The following is a 23,127-nucleotide window of genomic DNA, read 5'->3' as shown; positions in this document are numbered from 1 at the left end:
ATAACAAGTCGACCATATATTCAATTGATTAATCTCAAACAAGTCAAATGTTAATGATCCATTCCATGGATTGATCTAATACTTGGTGTCTAACTATGGTCAAATTTAACGCTTTGTGACATAGGCAATCAAGTTCCCTTGGTTAGGTTTTTCCTTTCTTTCTTCTCCTCGTGCATGTTCACTGTTCTTTCCTTATAATGTTCTTGGTCCTTCTCGTTTGTTATTAACGAAGAAGGAAAGAAGAACTTCTCCTTAAATAATATATGTGCTAAGGCTAACGTAATAATGGGCTTAAGTAGTGTAACAGCTCATTATTACAAAGATAACTGTGTATCCATAATTTATTGTTATGTAATCTAATTTGGTGTTGAAATAAATGGAAATGGTCAAATACAAAGTGGCTGAAAGCATTGGAGCGCTTACACATTTTTTTTCTATTCCTTTTCTTCTGGTATCGAGTAAAAATTGTTTGTCATTTTGCCCTTTTAATTAGAATAGGTACCGATGCAAGATTCGCAGATATTTATTCATTTTAATTTTATTGTCGTTCTTTAGTGACCTACTCTTTTCTCTCATCCTCTTAATGATACACGAGGCAAAGTAGTTCTTTTATTTATCATATGTAGATATAGTCCATTTTATCTATATAAAAATTCTATTATGACTGTTTTTAGATCCATTAACATGCATATACATAGATGAGGGTGTAATTATTTATTTTAATGAATCAATTTAGTGATTGAGTTCCTCTTATGGCATTTCATTAGACCGGCTTCATAAATAAGAAAGGTCCTCCTTAATTAGGTATTATCAATTGCTTATTTTAACTTTGGACGTTTAATATGGGACTATTTTATTTTCATACCACTCACTTGAGCACTTAACAGTTTCCCCCTCACATGTGAGTTTCTACCACATTGGGCCAATTCCCCTCAATCCAAGTCCAATGTTCCTTTGCATCGACAAATTTTGACCCAAATCTCCAATCATTGCCAATCGATGCAAACATGCACCCATGGTCTCCTCATGGGCCTAACCGTGATGGCAATACGTACTTGATAATCACGAAGATCCGTGAGATTCCTTATATAATCCAGGATACCAATGCACTTTGAATTGCCATTGATTAATCATCATTGGCTATTATATCGAAGTGCCGTAAAAATGCGCTACCTTCATAATACAAAAATCCAAGAGGAAGCCCAAAATTTAAGCCTATTGACAATTTAGTTAAACCTATCTTCGCTAAGAAATACAATTCATTAAGTTGTCGGTCAATTAGAAATTATTGATTATTTCTGTTGGAGAAATCTTCTTGAAGTGTTCTGAAGTTGACAAAACGTTTCTATCAATCTAGTCTGAAGGCTTGCAGACTCTGCTATTTAAAGTCTGAAGACCTCCGGACAGCCAGACTCAAGACTCAAAGTCTATCCTCATTAACAGTCTCTAATCCATTGAAGAAAGGTTATCCAGAATTGGATGTTTCGTTAAGGATTTGACCTTATCAACTGGAGAAGATCTCGTGGCTGGAGAAGATAAACGGAGTCCTTTGATTGATCGAAGATTGACTCGATAAATTGAAGATCCGGTGATTGCCTAAATATTATTGGAAGGTTCTGCTTATGGAAACCGAGATCTTGATTGTATGGGCGAACATGATTGATGGGCTATCAACACGTTCCTTTAATAGCTTGAACAATCTTCCTAATTGATTTCGTCCAACGGGTAGATTGGAGGAATTCCTTTGGTAAGTGCCAACGGGTATGATGGCATAAAGGAGTATATAAGGAAGACTGTCTTAGTTGTTCAAGGTGTGCGCGATAGAAGAATTCCAAAGTCTGAAGCTCCTTTTTGTTTAGACAAATCCTTTGAGCGAACACTTGTATACGAAAGAAAGAGTCTATATTTGTGAGAAATCTTGAGGAAGTGTGGTAGAACATCTACACTATGGAATCAAGGCAAAGCTGTGCTGTAACTTCTCTTTTGTTCATAGTGGAATCTAGCCAATAGGCTGTCAGTGAAGAAGAGTGGACGTAGGCTTGATATAAGCCGAATCACTATAAATCGCGTGTTCAATTTTCTCTTCTCTCAGTCTTACTTTGATTATCGTTTCCTTCAACTGTCTAGTATTGTGCAATTGTTGAAGAAAAATCCTTTATATACCTATTCACCCCCTCTAGGTACTCATACTACCAATATCAATTTCATCTTTCTTTTGACATCCAATATGGGTCCTTGTCTTTTCACACCACCAACATACGCATTTCCTCATCTCAAACGCGTGCTTACGTTCGGGGGGAAGTGCCCAATGCTTGGGTCTTGGACCGACGTCAAACACGCGAGGTTTAAATTTCATTTTTGACCTATTGAAAGCAAATAAGAGTGTTGAGATTTCCTCTTTATGAGTTTTCTAATGAACTCTTTATGAGATATTGTGAGATAACATTTTGTGAGTTTGTTTTGAGACTAATCTGACATTGCCAAAGACTTTAGCAATTGAGTGATTATAATTTTGTAATTCTCGAAATTCATAGTGAATTTCCTTCATGGTTGAGTCTCTAGATAGCAACACTTAGACAGAACTGCCTTAATTTCCAATGTCCTCATTGTCCTTTATTGAGTTCTCTGCAATTTCATCTCCTTATTTTTTTTTTTTTGGTCAGAAAGATAGATATTTCATTACGTACTTTCAACATTACATAAAGGAGTGGTATTACAACCAGAAGCTATGGCTTTGGCGGCTACCAAACTTTGCAAAATAAATGGAGGAAATATATTCCAGTTATGGGCTAGATCAGATCTATTGTGGGCTTTAGCAGCCCAATCGGCAACTCCATTAGCCTCCCTTTTACAATGCAGCAGCTGCAAATTAGGGTAACGGGATTTCAAGTCTTCAATCTTAGCGAACATCGCACGTTCTTCCCACGGTGGCTTCCGTTTCGCTTGAACTATATCGATCAAGAGCAAGCAGTCCGATTCAATGATAAGATTTTCCATATTGAGGCCTTGGTGCATCAGATAATGAAGAGCAAAAGTGAGCGCCTATACTTCCGCTTGAGAAGCCGAAACCGCTCTAAATCCTCAAGTGTAGACATTGGTAAGAATACCTTGATAATTGCGGCTTATACACGCCATAGTGAATTGCGCGGTCTATTAGCTTACACATTATTTTACAACAAAACAGTTGTTTATGTTGAACGATAAAGGTTAGGAATTCCCTTTTTTTTTTCTTTATTTAATTTGTATAAATGTGTTGAGGCTAACAATACAAATTAAATGGATAATTTTTTTAAATGATTTTGACAATTATTAGGAATACTTCATATTAAACTCTGGTAGATACAAAATCAGTTTAACAATAGCAAATGCAAGTAATTCTATTAAGAGATAATAAAATGAATGAAGAGATAATAGATATTGTAAACACATTCAGTGATTTAGCTTATATTAAGTCTACATTCACTCTCCTAGACGAATGCAGAATCAACTTTTGTTGTCTTGGGTGGAGAAAGGATTAGACTTTTTTATTATTATTTATTATTATTATTATTATTATTATTTTTATAAATTATCAATAAGTGCCTTCCATCAAAGCATATTGTATCTTCATAAGAGTCACACATTTTCATAAGTATTACACATTCTAATAAAAATTACACCTTTTCATAAGAGTTGCATTGAGTTGCACTTTCTTACGACCAATGTTTTTTATATAGCATTCAAAAAATTATTAAATCATTAATTAATGATATCATGTGTATCACGGTGATTCTTACAAGTCTCTCGTGGCCTCCCCATACACCGGAGGTTGTAGGTCAAGTCTGATTGTGTTCCATCTTCAATAGGATAATAAATCTGTGTTGTCAATGAATCTAATCTGCCAAAAGTAAAATTGAGATATCATTCAGACTGTTAATAGTCAAAAAATCGCCAACACAGGAAAGGTAGTAGGATCATTCTCATATCTACAGTGATGAACTTGCAACGAAAAGCCCGAAATGGAATGACATTATGACTAATCCAAGTAGGAAGAATAACATTAAGAGAACTGCTCACTTGAGGGAAGAGCTGCCAAGACTTGAGAAATAATTTTAACTAATTGAAAAGGCAAGAAAGGACGAAGACAAACAAGCCACCGCCAACTTATCTACAATGTCTGAAGATACCTCGAATGGACGACAAGCACGGTAATGTCAGATATCATACGGAATTTAATGGCAAAGCTCAAATAGGGATTCTCTCGTAGATCTATACATCCAATGATTTGAACTTAGATTCACCTTGAACATCAGTTTCGTCCACTTCTTCAGCATAGAACAATACCAACTCCTGGAAGGCTGCTTCCTAATAAAGACAATAGAAAATGACATGTGGTGAAAAGCTAGGTTAGGTGCTGATTTAAACCACCAAATAGTGCACATATTTGTCCATGCCATAGATTTTAGAGGGACTCTTTTTTGTTGAGGGGGAAGGAACGCGCTAAGCAGAAAAACAGAGTCTGGCTTGCCGCACAATTTGCCAATAAAACCGAAGGAAGTGAGCAGCTCAACTTGCATTGAAAAATAGGATGGAGTAAAAGTTACCAAAAAGAACATAGTGTGGTTTGATTTGGTAAACCGTGTAAGAGTTTTCCTAATGTGGACTAAATTAATTGATATTGTAATTTACTGTTTTTATGGTTACCGTAAAACATGGTTGGTCTAAAGTGAGATAGAATGTTTCTTAATTAGTTTAATATGGGCTGGCTAGTGTGGGCCGAGTTGAGCCTGGCCCGTAATGAGGGGGACTGGCTGGAAACTCTATAAATAGTGCTCAAGTCTCTCCTCTAACCCTAATTCTCACCTGTATCCTCAGCTAAGGGGCATTTACCTAACGCTACACGTGAGGGGGGCCGCCTCATTGAGCCAGTGATACGGAGGGCAATAGAGGAGAAGGACTTGTGCGTGGAATATTGTGTTTCTGCTTCCGTTTCAAGAACAATGGATCCCAAAACAGGTGCGCTAATATTTCTACTCAATTATGCATGTTTTTGTCTAGTTATGAAAATCTTGGGATTACACAATTTGCGTCCAACATGTGATATCAGAGCCACCATAACCCTAGAACTTGAACGCATAAAGTTTTTGCCCTAATTTGTGATTTTCGAAATTTTTTGTTCAATAAAAATAAAATAAAATCATAAATTCGGATTGGGCTCGATGAGACGAGCAAGACAGTCGGTGGCGCATTGCCGGAGGCCGCGCGTGAGCTTCACACGCCGCGCACTCAGGCGGCGCGTGTGGGCGCGTGGAGCCTTCGTTCGGCGCGTGGATGGTGGCGTTAGGTTCGTATGATCATCCTCTACGTCGTGGTGTATTTATTTTACATGTTTGATAATTTTATGGATGTGAAAATACATATGGAACCCTAAATACGTGTATTTTTAGTATATTTTTGCGTATTTTTCTTATATTTTTTGTGATTTTGGAAATATAAGTATTGGGTTACAGGTATGTTATCACATAAACATTATAATGGTGTGATTCATTAATAAAATTAAACTTTATTGTGAACTGAAGTTGGCTTAATGAGATACAACCATTATGGAATAGTAATTGAGCTATGTATTGAGCTGATGAGAAACAGTAAAGGTTATGAAACTTTTGTTACTCAAGCATACTCCTTGACACGCTGGTAATCTTTGAATGATAGACGTTCTTAAGAACTCATGACCAAACTGATTGTACTGATTAACATATCTGCTGTATGTGGGTAATGCATGTCAATTAAGTTACTGCATATGGTACATGAACTCATCTGGTCACATGTTAATGTCTATCAAGTTGAATATTTTTTTATGGTTAAGGAGTATGACAACATTTACGCAGAGCAATAGTATCTACTGTTAAATTTTAGATATTTAGTTCTCTGGTTTGACTCAATTAATAGGTCACTGGTTGATTACAATGATAATTTGTTACTTAAAAATTGGCTAATAAATCAGTTGTTGGCCTTGGAGTTATTTTTTTGGCTTATGAACTCATGAGTGATAATGGATAAGCTGTCAAGCTTGTTGATTTGGTGTACCTTATATTACTATTGATGTTAATTTGTGAGAGATATTTTATATCAGCATTCTTTTTATGTTGTTCTGGTAATATGTAATCGGGGTGCATAAGAGATGTTTTATTCTTTGTGATGAGAAGTTTCTTGTGTTACTGTGATCAATGATCTCATTGGAATCTGTCTTTCAGGTTCGCTGTATATATATTTATATATATGTATGATTAATTTTTATTAATGATTAAAGCAATGTAATTAGCATGATATGTGATTTTGGTGATATGCTGTCCTTATCACTAAAGTTAAAATCACATATATATGGTGTATGTGAGGAGTAAAGTTTATATCCCTAGTATGAGAGAATTTCAATGATTCAATTGAGTAGTGACCGCCAAAGTGGCACGCTTGATTGGGTTTGACAAATTTTGGTCTCGTATGATGATTATGATGTCTCCTGATCTAATGCGTAGTCATACTCCCAAAGGAGGTGATTGTGTATTAGTTTATGGAGGGATACATGATAGTGTGGTGGAGGAGTGACTGATTCTAGTGATTCATATGCCTAAAGGTGATGAATTCACGAAGAATTGGAATATATTCTCATAACCGCTATCATGTGGGGAGTGTACAACTGCATGTCATGTATTTTGCCCAAAGGTGATTATATGATTATGCATATAAATTTCTGGATGTGTACTTGTATGTCAAGTTACACGGTACTCACATGATGCTAATTATATATATTGCTTGGTTTTTAGTCACCTTTTCTGTAATTAATAACTTCATTATTATTGAGATTTTTACTGCTTCAAATTTTAAGTTGTGGACACATGATTTGTTGCTTGAGAAAATAGCAATTGAATTTGCTTACTGTCCATGAAGCGTTCCATTCTGGAACACTTGAAAAGAGGTTTGCCTGCGGACTGCACTGCTATAAGATAATGGAAGCCTTAGTTGCTTGAAATTATGTCTTGTCTGATATTGAAATTAGAACATATTTGCAAAGATTGTGTTTAAGTCCTAATGACATATATATCTCGTATATGATTAAAAGGTTGTCTCCGAAAGTTTTCTATTTAAGGAAAATGACCAAGATAAAAAATAAAACAATTACAATTAGTCTTAAAAGGTTGTCAGGTTTAACAGTGGCCGTGAGTATTTTGGCAAGTATGACAATACGAAATAGCTTAAAGGGTGACTTTACCAAAAAAAAAAATAGCTTAAAGGGTGATTTGTCAAGTACTTGGTAAATTCTGGGGTGGTAATTTAATTACTATACCTGAAAATTCTGACAAAAAGATTTGGCCGAAAGGTATAAATGCACCATATTGAACATGGTGATGAGTATGATTAGTAAGACTAATTTATCTGTTTTTTTTTTTTTTTTTTTGTGGGCTGATAATATGAAAGCAATTTTTTCACATACAAAATGTATCTCTTATCAAAGTTGTTTCATAAACTTCTTTTGAGTTATAAATTGGACATAAATTACTTGAATCATATGAAATTTAGAGGTGTCATGCAAAAGTGAAGTTATCTAATCCAATATTAAGTGCGTTGGAATTCAGATCCACTCGCAATTATTTTGTATCTTATCTAAATTGTTAAAGGGGTATTGATCTTATGACCCTAAAGAAGGTACGAGAATTATGGAATCACATATTCTAAAATTTCTAAAGATTGGCGTAATTATAGAGGATAGCTGCTCTCAGACTATTAAAGATAATAGTATGATGGAGGTTACTATGTTTTTGTCTTTACCTATATAGATAATTATGGAATCTCATGTGCCATAGACTAAACTTGTTGAGGTTCAAGGTACTAATTTTTTTTTTTTTTGGGTACCCAGGGAACTTCCTTTCGCCGCTTTCCGCTATTTGGAGTAAACCCTGGGGTGACCTAGGCCCCCACCGCTGACCTAGAACCATAGTTAAATCGCGCGTTAGCGCGACCACGAAGTTTCGAACTCCTCCGCCCTCGCAATGCGTACTAAGCCCAAACCAGCGCGGCCACCGCGGGCGGTGGTTTCAAGGTACTATTCTTGATATAGTTTATAATGAAATTTCTTAAACCTCTCAAGTGCAGAATGAAGTGGTTGCAGCTTTATTAAGGAGATTTGTTAGGGAAAGACGATCAGTTATACCATCAGATTATATAGTCTATTTGTGAGAGCATGATTATAATATCTACTGTATGGTTGATGTAATGACATATTTATAACATCGTTTCTTATTCTTAATAAAGTATGTGATTAGATGCCATAAAAGGCGGTATACAATCTATGAAACATCATAGTGTTTGGAAACTAACTTACTTGCCTAAAGATCATAAGTTCATTAGTTGCAAATAAGTGTACAAAACTAAAAAAATTTCAAAGAAAGATTGTGGAATTTAAAGCCAAATTGGTAGCTAAAGTTTTCACTCTGAAAGATGAGTGGATAGTTAATAGTGAAGAAATAAATATTTCTTTCTAGTTTTTTTTAAAGATTCTTTCAGAGTGAACGTGGCAATAATAATTTATTTTGATATGGAGTTACGCCAAATAGATACAAAATCTATATTGTGCAATTTGAGGATTTTGCAACAAATTGTTGACACCTATTTTTACAAAAAAATCATCAATCAAAAAGTAAAAAAAAAGGAGAGAAAGAAACAACAACAACCCAACCCCCCTTTTTCCCTTTCAGCCCACGAGTGAGGGTCTTCTTCCCTCTGTGTCGTCTTCGAAGACCTGCAAAAAAGAAAGAAACAGAACAGAAGACAGAATAGGAGGAAGCCGAAGAAGGATCTGCAGAGGATCAACAACTGCGATTTCAGAAAAATGGAAGCAATGAACACTTGGCTGCAGCGTGGCAGCTCCTGCAGTTGACGAAGTCCAAGAAAACCTGCAATTGTTGTAGCTGAAAATAGATTGAACTCGGTCCCAAGGAGAAAACCGACCGAGACATACATAGAGGCAAGGAGGTTGGACTGACCGAGGAAAATTAGAGCTGAAGATGGAAAAGAAAGAGAGCTGGCTTCGTGGGCTAGCAAAAGACATTTCGGACAAAAAAAAAGGGGAACCAACGGCAGTTTTAAAAGAAAACAAGGGATGAACAGATAAAAGGGGGGGCGGACCCAAGACAAAGAAAAAACGGAGAGAGAGAGAGAGAGACCGAGGAGGAGAGGGAGCGAGTGAGCGACCTAGATAGAAAGTGCAAGCTCGAGAGAGTGGTTGGTCGTCGCCGGAGGTTCGTTCGTCAGTTGCTATTTGACGCGTTCCTCCTCTTGAACCAGGTAGGCTTTTGTCTCGACTGTGTGTACTTGTTTTTTTCGGGAAGCGTTAGGCCGGAGCTCGTGCCGACTAGTTCGTGCGAATTTCGGTCTGAGCCGGTCCTCCTTGAAAGCTGCTAGCTATTCTAGTATATGTCGTAGGGAGATTTAGATTTGTCTAGTGCGGAAACTTCCCCATGTCAGGAATGCACACCAAATGCTTGTGGAAATGTGTAAACGATATCTAAGTTCTGCAAGTTTGTTGAAGCCCAAAGATACTTGTTGTACTCACATCCGTTCGAATGTGATTGATATGTCCCTTAGCGGATCTTGAGCGTTGCTCATGCATGTTGTTGTGTTGATCTTTACCCGAATCCGAGCCTCGAGTGAGTCCGTATGCCCCTTTTAGCTGCTGCACCTCGACTATTTGACAAAATGCCCCAAAGAGAACCGAGAAGCATCCCAAGTTTAAACTCCGTCTGATTCGCGCTTGCTCATATATATGTTGGACCGTACCTTTCTTATATGTTTCCATTGCGAATCTATACGATTTTCATGGAATAACCATGTGTGTTTGAGCCGTGGGAATGTTTGCATCCGAAAATGGTTTGGCTGTCGGTGTTCGTGGCCGACGGTGGTCGTTGCCGGTCGGAGTGGATAACGGGTAGATAGTGGTGTTTTGGCGGTGGAAAGGATGGCGGTTGCTCTCACTGGTGTTGTCGTGCCGGTGGGTTCTCGGTTGAAGGATGTCCTGGGTAAAGAGTCGGGCATGAAAGCGTAATGAAGAAGGTCAGAAGGGAGGAGGGAAAGAATAAAAAAAATAAGAACAAAGAAAAGAGGAGAACCAGCAAGTAAAAAAAAGCGAAAGAGGAAAACCCAAAAAAATAAAAGGGAAGGAAAGACAATAGATGGGGATGTTCGGTGAAAAGGCCAGAAGGGAAGAAAGAAGGATTAAAAAAAAAAAAAAAAAAATCAATCAAAAGAAAGAAAAGAAAAGCAAAATGAAAAATAGAAAACTATAAAATGAAAAGTGGGCTTCGGGAATGACTGTTGAACAGTAGGTGCAAGAAAAGGACACAGAGTGTGCGGTGAGAAAAGACAACCGAAAGGATATATATATATATATATATATATATATATATATATATATATTTTTTTTTTAATATTTTCTTTTCTTTTCTTTTCTTTTTTTTTCTTTTTTCTTTTTAAAAAAAAAAAAAATCTAAAAGTGTTGGATCCGGGTTCGGGTTGGGTCCTGGGTCGGATCGGGTTTACCCGGTCCGAACCCATTTTATTGAAGTATAATAATATTAAATATTAAATATATATTAAAAAATTAAAAAATTCAAAAATTAATTATAAAAATAAAAAAAAATTCAAAAAAATTCAAAAAAATTCAAAAATATTTCCGAAAATTCAAAAACTCAGAAAGCATTCAAAAAAATTCGACCTTTTTCTTAATTAAAAAAATTTTAAAATTTTAAAATTTTTAAAAAATTTAAAAAATTAAAAAATTAAAATTTCGAAAATCCAAAAAATGTAGGATTTGGCTAGGAATTGTTATGTACTGCCTTTTAGTGTAATTAGGCATTTATTTGCTCGTTTATTATTATGTAGCATGTTTAATTTGCATATTTTATTATGTTTGATTGCACGTGTTTAGTCTTACTGCAATTAGGATCTTGGTAGTTATGATTATTACTTTAATGATTGCGCGCCTGCATGATCACCTCACATGTTAGTGGATAAATATAAAATCAATCCAAATTGCTTGCCAAAAATTCATTTTGTTAAAATGAACAAGATTAGGTACCGAAAGGGCACTAATTGGTTAATTAGTGTAATCAAGTCCCCGAACCTAAATTCTCTGGTTGCGTAGGAAGTGAGGCACGCTCCCATGCCTCACTTGGTTTCTAGCCGACCCCAATAGGCTAGTGGCGACTCCTTTTATGCAAAAATTCATGAAAAATATCCCAACGTCACGCGGGGTATGGGCTTGGGAGAGCCCGCGCCTAATCATGGGTCTTAGGTCCATACTTTGGGCAATACCCCTAAACCTGTTCCCTCCCCCCGAGGGTAGGTCGCGACACAAATGTTTCAAGTAAATTTGTGTGTAGACTGAAAAGTTTTATTCATAGTTTTAAGCAAGTTTCTAGACAATATTATTAAAGTTTCATAGTGTTATTATTTTGTTCAATTGTGAACAAAGTAATTCAATATATTGCAAAGTCAGTGGGAGAAAATTTATTTTTTCATACTCTATGTACATGATATTTTGCTTACAAGTTGTGACCTTTAGATATCTTATGTCCATTGTACTGAGGTCTGTAAGGATTGTTTTTGCCATATTATATTAGATTTTCTCGAAGGACATTTGCTGATTGTATATTAAAAATATTCAATATACATCATTGTAAGCCAAGAATTGCTCCTGTTGTTAAGGGTGATGGACTAAATCTATCACATTGTCCTTATTTAGATATTGAGAAAATCTAATTGAAGGGTGTACATTGTGTTAGTGCACTTAAAAGTATAATATATGCTCGAATTTGCACTAGACTAAATATCATCTTTGTGACGGGATTTCTAGGCAGATATTGGTCAAATCCAAGACGTGATCACTGGACTGCTGCTGAGAAGGTTTTAATGTACTTAAAGAGGACAATGGATTATATGCTAATTTATAGACATGTTAAATTCTTGCAGTTAGTAGGGTATTTAGATGTAAACTTTGCTGGCTATTCTGATGACATGCAATCAATAACAGAATACATATTTATGTTAGCAGTAAGTGCAGTAAATAAAGTTCTATGTCATCTTCTACTATGTAAGCAGTGTTAGTAACATTATTTTGGCTTTTTAGGCTCCATAACCTCATGAAGGAGTTGATCGTTTTAACTTTATGAATAGATCCATACGGTTGTATTGAGATAACAAATTTGTAGTATTATTTATTTATTACAGAGGTCTCAAGGGGTCTAAATATATGGTGGTCAAAATTTTTGACTAAAAGGAAACGGTACAGTAAGGTGACATAATAATATAATATATTTTCATAGATGATATGGTTGCAGATCCACTAATTAAAGGCCTATGCCCATGTGTATTTAAGTGACATGTCATTAGTATAGGCTTAGAAGCATTATGAGATGCTGTTATTTAGTGGGAGCTATTTTGGTTTTACTCTGATAAAGATTTCATCTGTGTTCATTACACTTTGTAACGGTTTGATATGTATCAACTTTTGCATTCAATAAAATATTTTTGAATGAGTTGTTATTGATAAAGTCTCAAGGGATTGTATAAACCTTGAGTGAAGGCTAGGGGCATCTGGTTATTAGCCTCATGCATATGTCTCGTGATACATAAATAAATGTTAACCGTAAGGACAAGACATACGTGGGTTCATTGGAACCATAAAGCATTCTCTAGTGGCACAAGTTTTTGTAACGCCTAAGGTAAGAGAATGGTGACTGGCAAATGGGATCTCTCTATGAGAGATGTTATCCATTTGCCACACCACCATATCTCTAACCCTAATTCTCACTTGTATCCTCACCTAAGGGGCGTTTACCTAACGCTACACGTGAGGGGGGCCGTCTCATTGAGCCAGTGATACGGAGGGCAATAGAGGAGAAGGACTTGCGCGTGGAACATTGTGTTTCCGCTTCCGTTTCAAGAACAATGGATCCTAAAACAGGTGCGCTAATATTTCTACTCAATTATGCATGTTTTTGTTATAGTTATGGAGATCTTGGGATTACGCAATTTGCATCCAACAAACCGTATTAATGCAATTCGTTTGGTTCGGTGCCCAACTGAATGAAAAAGGGCCGTGCTCACCTCCATTATCAACGGTGCAATGTACATCGACCAACAACTTAAATGGATAGATCAATGAAGGTATAAAAATTTAAAAGAGCAACACATTCCATGAAGCTAAATACCCGAAGGGTAGATTGCGAGAGGAGGATGGACACTCCGGTCTACAACACTTCAATGGAGGTTTATCGGGAGCCAATGCCTCTGCAAGAAACCGTGGCCCAAGAGCTGAACCTCCGATTCCAACTAAAAGTACTTGGGTAAAGCGATCCACGGGAGAAGAGGAGGGGGCTTAATCTGCAAATTAAGCGTCAAAGATAATCAAGTCAATCAATCCATCCGTGTCCGATGCAATCAGCTAAGCACACTAAAAGAAAACCAACGATCAAAAACCGAATTTTATGCTGACATTAATTGGAAAACCTAAAGAAAATTTTGAAATTATTGCGTCTCAGAGTCGGAAATTTCCATACACGGTCATTTCAAGTGAATAACACGTAAATGAGCTCTCAACCTCTTCGACCATAAACCAATTCAATTTATCATTGGCTCGCACTTCCTTGAGTGACTAAGACAATGTTGGTATTTAACAGAAAACTGACACAGGTATTTATGACAGCCAACCGATTCTAAAAAAGAAAAAGAAAAAAAGGAACGCAGGGAACTATAGACTCTGTTACCACACAGAGAGCAACAACGACCGAAATTCTAGAACTGACCTTATCGTTGATCACGTTGGCAGCGAAATTGCAGATGGCATCGAGCGTGCTCTCAATCTAGCGCCTTCAGGAACCAGGCCGGCATGAGTTCCGACTTCCTCAACCAGTAGTGCCTGACCATGCGGCCCTCGTCCAGGCCGGGTTCGCCATCGAGCCCTTCTCCAGCTTCTCCATTGTCACGCCTCGACCCTCCGGACTCGTGCCCATCCCTGCTCGGTAAATATAATAGCAATGTCCTAGGACGCATCACTGACTCATTTGTTTAATATACGCATGCGGAAGCAAATATAAATCCCCAGATAATAAAACAATGAGATAGGAAAGTAGGGCCTGTTATGAAATACATGAATGAATAGAATACATGAATGAATATTCATTATATTCATCTTATCCAATGTACTTATTATGGTACATTTGTATCAAATGTTCTAAGTACATCTCCCTATACAATAAACGTTCGTCTCCCTTATCTTGTACATGTATTATTCGATATATTGATATTAATGATAATTGCATTCTTGTTCTCCTATAAATATGAGTTTAAGTTTTGATGTATAATAACACAACAACTATCAGAACAACAATCATAATACAGTGAAATATCTGGCTTTCTCTACCATCTCTAGTGTTCACTTACTTTCTCTTCTCAATTTCTCTATTATATATTTGCAACGCAATATTTTACAACACGTTATCAGCACGAGGATCTACCGACTGAGTAAGTAAGTTTTGCAAGGTGGGTATTATTTTTATTAATCAACTTATACTTCATCTTCTTCTATCAATTCTTCATTTTTATTTTTCTTGGCCCGAAGCCATATTTCAAATCTAAAAGTATCTTTCTGCTCTTGAAGTAGCGGTGGATATTTGGAAATCCTTTTAATTAATTTAAGGATTTATTTTTGCAAGGATTATGGCAAATATTGAAAAGCCCAAATTCCACATCCTGGAAGTGAGTGGAAAGAATTATCTATCCTGGTGCCTTGACATGGAAATGCACCTCCAAGGGCATGGTCTCGCTAATACAATTACAGAGGATGGAACCTCAAATGAAAGGGATAAAGCAAATGCGCTGATTTTTATTCGCCGTCATTTGCATGAGAGCCCGCAGACTCAATATTTATCCGTTCGAGATCCTCATATCTTGTGGAGGAGGTTGAAGAATAGGTATGATTATACCAAAACTGTTATCCTCCCTCAAGCATAATATGATTGTCAAAATCTCAGACTGCAAGATTTTAAATCAGTGTCTGACTATAATTCTGCTTTATTTGATATCGTTTCTCGGCTTGAATTATGCTGTATCAAACTCGCTGATGCGGAATTGTTAGAGAAAACTTTCTCTACCTTCCATGCTTCAAATATTGTATTGCAACAGCAATACCGGCAGCGTCAGTTTGCCACATATTCTGAATTAATTTCTGTGCTTCTTACTGCTGAGCAAACTAATGAATTACTGCTAAAAAATCATGATCTTAAACCTGCTGGCTCAAAAGCATTGCCTGAAGCACATGCTAACTTTGAGAAAAATACTGGCCATTTTAAGGGCTATAAGCGTAGGCAAGAACATAATCCTAGAAGGGATGACAATAAATTTAACCACCTTAGAAAATCAAACTTTAGCCTGAATCATGGCAAAGAAAAGAAGCCAAAGAAGGTGATTAATGAAAGTATTTGTAATCGCTGTGGCATGACTGGGCACTAGTCACGTACCTGTCGTATGCCAAAACATTTTGTTGACCTATACCAGACATCTTTAAAGAATACGGGCAAGTGTGGTGAATCTCATGCCATTGAAATCAATCCTACTGCCATAACCACTGTTGATGCCAACAATATATCCGTTGGTGGGACTCCTCTTGCTCCTGAAGTAGCAAATGCATCATTGGATGTCTCGATTTCTTTGAGGACCCTCGATTACTTTGATGAATCAGATTGGTTGATGATAATTTGAATTTCGAATTTTATGTTGTTTCGCTTTAAATGTATTACTTTTTATTGTTTTTTATGAAATGCTTATGAACCTTATATTATATTTATTTTTGAAATTTTATTCAACTATATAACTAATATGCAACTCTTATGATACTTGACACCTGAAGTTGTTAATATAAATGCAAATGAAAAATACCGGGAAAAAAGAAGATGTTTGTTTGCTTGATAGTGCAACAATACATACTATATTTTGTAGTAGACACTTTTTCTCGAGTATGACATTGCGTAAGGCACAAATCCATACAATATCAGGTCCTGTTCCGATTATTGATGGTTTTGGGAATGCTACAAATATTTTGCCAAATGGCACAATCCTGCATATTGAGAATGCGTTTCTAAGCATTCGATCAAAAAGAAATCTACTCAGTTTCAAAGATGTACGCCGTAATGGGTACCATATTGAGACTATTTATAAGCAAGATAAGGAATATATTGGCATTTCCTCTTATAAGATGGGCCTGAAGACCATCCATGAGAAGCTAGAAGCTTCTTCTATGGGTTTGTATTTTGTCATGATTAAGGCTGTTGAAACCTACGCCACCACATCCTGGAGATTGGTAAGCCCTGATCAGTTTGGATTGTGGCATGATCGCTTTGGTCATCATGGCGCTTCAATGATGCGTAGGATAATTCAAAATACAAAAGGGCACCCTTTAAAGGATATAAAGGTATTGTTGTCCAAAGATTATAATTGTGAGGCTTGCTCACAAGGAAAGCTCATTATTAAACCTTCTATAACAAAGGTTAATTTTGAATCTCCTTTATTCTTGCAAAGAATTCAGGGTGATATTTGTGGACCAATACAACCACCAAGTGGACCATTTCGATATTTTATGGTATTAGTGGATGCATCCTGTAGATGGTCCCATGTTTGCCTATTATCTACGCGCAATGTCACCTTTGCACGTTTACTTGCGCACTTGAAGTGTGGTATACCAATAGGATCAAAAGATATTATTCCTCGAAAATGAAGGGGAAAGAATCATGAATCCGCTCCAGAAGAGCCTGACGTTGTGCTTGCTCCTAAAGAGCTTATTGCCTCTGAAGAGGCTCAAACCCATGAAAGAAACACTAGCCCCGGGAATACCGAAAATTCCATTACATATTGTAATGAAATTTGGGATCGAAATGAAATCATCATTGATGATGCTTTTGTATTCTCAGTTGCTCATAAAATTATAGATGATGATTGTGAGCCGCAATCTATTATTGAATGTCGTCAAAGGCAAGATTGACCTAAGTGAGAGGAAGCAATTAAAGCTGAATTAGCTTCCCTAACTAAACGAGAGGTTTTTGGACCTGTAACTCGTATCCCCGATAAAACTCGTTGGATATAAATGGGTATTATCCGAAAACAAAATGAGAAAAACGAGATTATCAGGTATAAAGCCCGACTCGTTGCCCAAGGATTCTCCTAGAGACCTGGAATTGATTATAATGAGACATATTCACCTGTGATGGATATGATTACATTTAGTTTTCTCATTAGCCTAGCAATCTTTGAAAGATTGGAAATGCGTCTTATGGACGTTGTGACGGCATATCTATATGGCTCATTAGACTTTGATATTTATATGCAAATTCCTGAGGGATTCAAAATGCCTGAAGCATGCACTCCCCGCAATTTATTCTCAATAAAATTGCAAAGATCCTTGTACGGGTTAAAGCAATTCGGTCGCATGTGGTATCAACGCCTAAGTGAGTACCTAATTAAGGAAAGGTACAAGAATGATCCTATCTACCCATGCGTGTTTATTAAGAAATCAGAAACCGGATTTGCTATTGTAGCAGTTTATGTCGACGATATAAATTTAATTGAAACTCCAGAAGAGTTAGCTGAAACTACTGAATATTTGAAAAAGGGAGTTTGAAGTTAAAGATTTGGGTAAAACCAAACTTTGTCTTGGTCTAGAGCTTAAGCATAAAGTAAATGGAATAATCGTCCATCAATCAGCATATGTTGAAAGATTGCTTAAATGTTTCAACATGGACAAAGCTCACCCATTGAGCACCCCGATGGTTGTAATGTCTTTAGATCCCCAAAAAGACCCATTTCTTCATAGAGAATCTGATGAAGAGATATTTGGTCATGAAGTACCATATCTCAATGTAATTGGGGCTTTGATGTACTTGACATAGTGTACGAGACTAGATATTGCTTTTGCGGTAAATTTATTGGCACGTTTTAGTTCTGAGCCAACTCGGAGACATTGGAATGGAGTTAAACATATTTTCCGTTATCTCCGAGAAACCATAGATTTGGGATTATATTATTCCAAGGATTCCACTAACTCTGGTTTAGTTGGATATGCCGATACTGGATATAGATCTGATCCACATAAGGCTCACTCTCAAACCGGGTATTTATTTTGTTATAACGACACTGCTATTTCTTAGCGTTCTACGAAGCAATCGCTAGTAGCTACATCTTCTAACCACTCTGAGATTATTGCTTTATATGAAACTGGAAGAGAGTGTGTTTGGTTAAGATCCGTTATAACACACATTCATAATTCTTGTTGCTTAATACTGGTTACAAATTTTCCCACTATAATTTATGAAGATAATGCTGCTTGTGTTGCACAAGTCAGGGGATGATATATCAAAGGTGATAGGACCAAGCATATCTCGCCGAAATTTTTCTATACTCATGAACTCCAAGAAAGTCGACAAATTGATGTTAAACAGATTCGATCCATAAATAATCTTGCATATTTTTTTACCAAATCATTGCCAACATCAACTTTTGAGATTAGTAAATGGCATTGGTATGAGGCAAGTTCATAAAATGTAAGATTGATTAGCGCCAGAAGTGGCTATATGGCTCTATTGAAGGGGAGATATTATGAATTATGCATTGCAGCATTGATATGCGGCTAGTTCACAAGATGCAATAATGATTAGCCTCGGGAGTGGCCATATATGCATTGCACTCTTTTTTTTCTTTATGTCCGGTTTTTTCCCATAGGGTTTTTCCTACTTAAAGTTTTTAACGAGACAATTAATGCATCCATAAAAGGGAGAGATCATAACTTTTGTGCTCTGCACTCTTTTTCCCTTTTGTCTGGTTTTTATCCCACTGGGTTTTTCCTGCTTAAGGTTTTTAATGAGGCAGTATCATTCGATGCACATTCATAATGAATACAATGAATATTCAAGGGAGAGTGTTATGAAATACATGAATGAATATAATACATGAATGCATATTCATTATATTCATCTTATCCAATGTACTTATTATGGTACATTTGTATAAAATGTTCTAAGTACATCTCCCTATACAATGAACGTTCGTCTCCCTTATCCTGTACATGTATCATTCGATACATTGATATTAATGATAAGTACATTCTTGTTCTCCTATAAATAGGAGTTTAAGTTTTGATGTATAATAACACAACAACTATTAGAACAACAATCATAATATAGTGAAATATCTGGCTTTCTCTACCATCTCTAGTGTTCACTTACTTTCTCTTCTCAATTTCTTCTCTATTATATATTTGCAACGCAATATTTTACAACATGGCCATAAATTTTTCAAACCAAAACCAACTTTTTATAAACACATAAGTTTATTTACATCATCAGGTCGCTTACAAAATTATCGGCTTAATCAAAAAGGTACTGTCCTATGACTAGCGAGTCAAACAGATTTGCCGATTCTGCTTCCTTCGCTTCCCCAAACTCCAGGACTTCAAGTCCTCCATGAACATTGTCTAAGGACCTGAAAATGGTTATTCAATAACCAGTGAGACAATGTCTCAGCAAGTTTTGCTCCCTAAGACCCGATTAGTAATAAAATATGTCCTAAGGGTTGCCTAAGCACATCACGGGTCAGAGGGCTTACCTTGGCCTCAGTTTCCTTCCTGCAAGTCAATTCAAATAATAAATACTGACAATCATAGCATCCAATCAATCAGATCGAGTCATCAATCAATTGACTCGGTCGATTACATGTCAACAAGACCATTTCCGGTCGTTTCGATTATTCATTCTCGATTTTGAATCACGGCCCTACAGGCATAATTTTTAATTAGTGGAATCACGACCCCACTTGGCAAGTTTAGACTTTAGTGGTATCACGGTCCCACTTGGCAATTTTAGACTTAGCGGCATCACGGCCTCACCTGGCAATTTTCTCGACTTGGTGGCATCACGGCCCCACTTGGCAATTTTCTTGACTTGATGGCATCACAGCCTAACCTGGCAATTTTCTCGACTTGGTGGCATCATGGCCCCACCTGGCAATTATCTATTAAACTCACAACCTCACACAGTTATTTTCCCTTCAAATAACGACATTTTCCAATTTTGAGATAAATCCCCATAACCACCAATCACACTCAATTTTCACAAACCGATACTCAATTAAATAAACAGAGAGCACCACCGAAATCAGCACAAAATTCTAGTCATCGGCTATTCCAGCCTAATTTCCGGAAAATAATTACGAAAATAATAAATAAATGCAATAAATCCAACTTAGGCCCATAATGCATGATTGGAAGTCGATACGAGCCCGGAAAATTACCGAAACTCGTTCAATAAATACTAGGACATATTTCCTTGCTAATTACACTAACCATATGCCTAACATGCATTGATAAGTCTCTAATTTGATTACTCTAATCTAATCTATCCACCTAATTGCACTTAATTAAATTTAATCAACACATAAGCATAATTAACTGACTAATAAGAGATAAGTGAGAAAAACTCACTTGATTAAAAGTGGAGACTGGATCACCGCGACGGCGGCCGAAATCCAACTTTTCGGCGGCGTCGGTGGATACTCGGACTGGGCCCAAAATCTTGCAACCCACAGAAATTTCTGGGCTTAGACTTGGGCTTGGGCCTGCTTCTTGGGCTTCAAGTGGGCTGCTGGAGTTGATGGGCCAAAGACTTGGGCTGCTGCAATTTTTCTTGGGCTGAAATAATCTAAATTTCACTTGGGCTGTCTTCGTGGATGGGCTGCGGCAGAAAATGGACTAGCTTTTGATTCGTGTGGGCTGATGGGCTTGTGTTGGAGGAGCTGGGCCGAACAAGAACCCAAGAAGGAGCTGAAATTTTCGTGGACTGTTTCTGGGCCGAGCTGGATGGAGAAACGGCTCGCTGGCATCTTGCTTCGGCGAGCGGAAAAAGCTTCGGTTGGCTGCACACACGGAAGACTCGAGGAACAGCTGAACGTTGGCCGCGTGGAGTTGCTGCGCGGGCGTGTGCTGCTTCGGTCGGTCTCACGCAGTAAGATGGAGACACCAACAGCGAAGGAACCAATGAAGCGGCAGACGTGAAGACCGAAGGAAATGAAGACTCAGCAGTGGAGCAGGGTTGGTCTTCGATTTGAGGCGAGACGTGGCCACGGGTGAGAGGAACGGAGTCAACTTCTTGAGGCCGAAGTGCTGATCGGTTGCTGCAGTGGTGGATGGATTCTGTGGCCGACAAAACTCGATGGAGAAGTCGATGGTCTTCAAGATGCGCTGGAGTTGACTGAGGAGGATGGAGACTCGGATGCGTGGGCGTGAGGTGGAGAAAGAAATGGGGGTTTACGGTGGGATGGGGATGCTGGCGTGAGGGAAATACACGGAGGAGAGAGAGAGAGAGAGAATTTGAGGGAGACCGAACTTCGTCGAATGAAAAAAATGAAAAGCAGAAGTGGCTGAGAAGGAAAGCAGCGAAGGAGATGGGAATGGAGAATGCGTGATCGAGAAGCTGCTGAAGGTGGAGGCAAAGTCAACAAATCTCACCCATTCCATTAATTGTTGGTCCCCCCTAAAGCCCTCATGAAATATCCAAATGTAAATTCCACCCCACTTACTTTCTAATAAGTAAATTCCACCATTAAACCAACTTTGAAGCCAACAATTTCAGCCATTAGTCTAAGCTCCGAATTTTCTCAATTTCTCCACGAATTTTCTCAAATCAACGTCCAATTTCATTGAAGAAAAACTCTACTCGTGGTTAATTTTCTTTGAGCCACAATGAACCCATTCGATACAATAGCGACTCCCGATTGTCGTGAAAATCTCGATATTTCAAATACGGGCACCGGGTACCAAAACGATAGAAAAATCGATCTAGTGTCGATCAACGAGTATTTTGCGATCCAGTGGAATCACTCACACTCTGATGACATATCTTAATCGAATCGATCTATCTCTGGTTTCTGATCGATTTCTGATAGTACCGCAATGACCCTTGCAGATCAACACGGTCGAGCAGTCAATTCCTAGTCGAATTCTCAAGTCTCTTACATTTAGATTTCTTGATTGCTTCCCCATATAGCCTAGTTATCTCTTGAGTGATCAGCTCAGAGAATAACACTATAAGCGCGTCAATGAAAGGCCCGATTTATTTAATCGAAATCGAAATCTGAAAATTCAGGTTGTCACATCCATTGCCTTGAACGCGGCTTGGAATCGAGGCTCCATCTCCTCTACGAACTCGTCCATGAACTCGATTCGGCTCACGTCCAAGGAAAAGCCCTAGCTCTGGTGCTGGTGTAGCTAGTCCACGTACCTTGTCCACAACAAGCGGGAATCCTTCTCCAACCCTCTAGCTCGCGCCTCTCCTTCTTTGCCGCGTCGTCAACCTTGCCCAGGTTCGCCGAGATCTCCCTCGTGACCGATCGGGCCAGCGACAGGGACATCACCCGGTTGACGGTGGGGAGCTTGGCGCCGCTCGGGAACAAGACCGAGGCCGCCTCCCTCTTGCTGAAGGCCGACAGCGTCTTTGGCTTGAGGGAGGGGGAGGACAAGCAGATGCTAGAGATGGAGGATGCCATTGTCGTCGGTGGAAGCGGCGGCGGCGGCGGCAGCGACTCAGAGTCGGAGTTGATGATGAGTTCATTGGAGGGAGGCAATCAGACGGAGGCCCAAAAGTTTCCGAGGAAGCTTATGCTCGATCTCCGTGTTGGAAACAGTCGAAGGCAAAGGGGGTCGGGAACCGGTTATGACTGGTGAGGCTCTTGGAGGAGGCGACGTGCCAGAGGTAGATGACAGGCGAGGCTTTTGGGTGTCTGTTCTTCCACGAGGAGAGAGAGAGAAAGACAAAATCCATAAAATTCAAGTGAGGAGAGAGAAATTTTAAGCGGGAGGGTTGCGCATTTACTACCCATTGACTTGTCCTTTCTTTTGCCAGCCATGCCGAGCCACTAGCCGAGAGTCAGCCTTTCAAATTTTGAATGGGTCCCACTCACAAACATGTGTTGATATCTGAGTGGTAAATGCGTACCATGTCAGCAGATGATGTGGCGCGCTCATACTATTGAATATTTTCTCCCGTGCATGAACAATAG

The 23,127-nt window shown here is 38.1% G+C and overlaps 1 long non-coding RNA gene across 2 annotated transcripts; it reads right to left on the bottom strand.

The window, feature by feature from the left end:
* Positions 1 to 19,366: 19,366 nt before the first annotated feature.
* On the bottom strand, positions 19,367 to 21,535 carry LOC104450706. 2 transcript variants are annotated; one of them, XR_005552038.1, is made up of 3 exons: positions 20,555 to 21,535; positions 19,961 to 20,085; positions 19,367 to 19,557 (listed from the first exon to the last, which is right to left on the bottom strand). It is a non-coding gene; the product is annotated as an uncharacterized LOC104450706 (long non-coding RNA). The 2 variants fall into 2 exon arrangements; XR_726723.3 differs by lacking the exon at positions 20,555 to 21,535 and having other exon boundaries at positions 19,961 to 20,530.
* Positions 21,536 to 23,127: the final 1,592 nt, after the last annotated feature.

Source organism: Eucalyptus grandis, chromosome 6 (assembly GCF_016545825.1).
Source record: "Eucalyptus grandis isolate ANBG69807.140 chromosome 6, ASM1654582v1, whole genome shotgun sequence".
NCBI lineage: Eukaryota > Viridiplantae > Streptophyta > Magnoliopsida > Myrtales > Myrtaceae > Eucalyptus > Eucalyptus grandis.
This window is presented reverse-complemented; position numbering and strand designations above follow the sequence as displayed.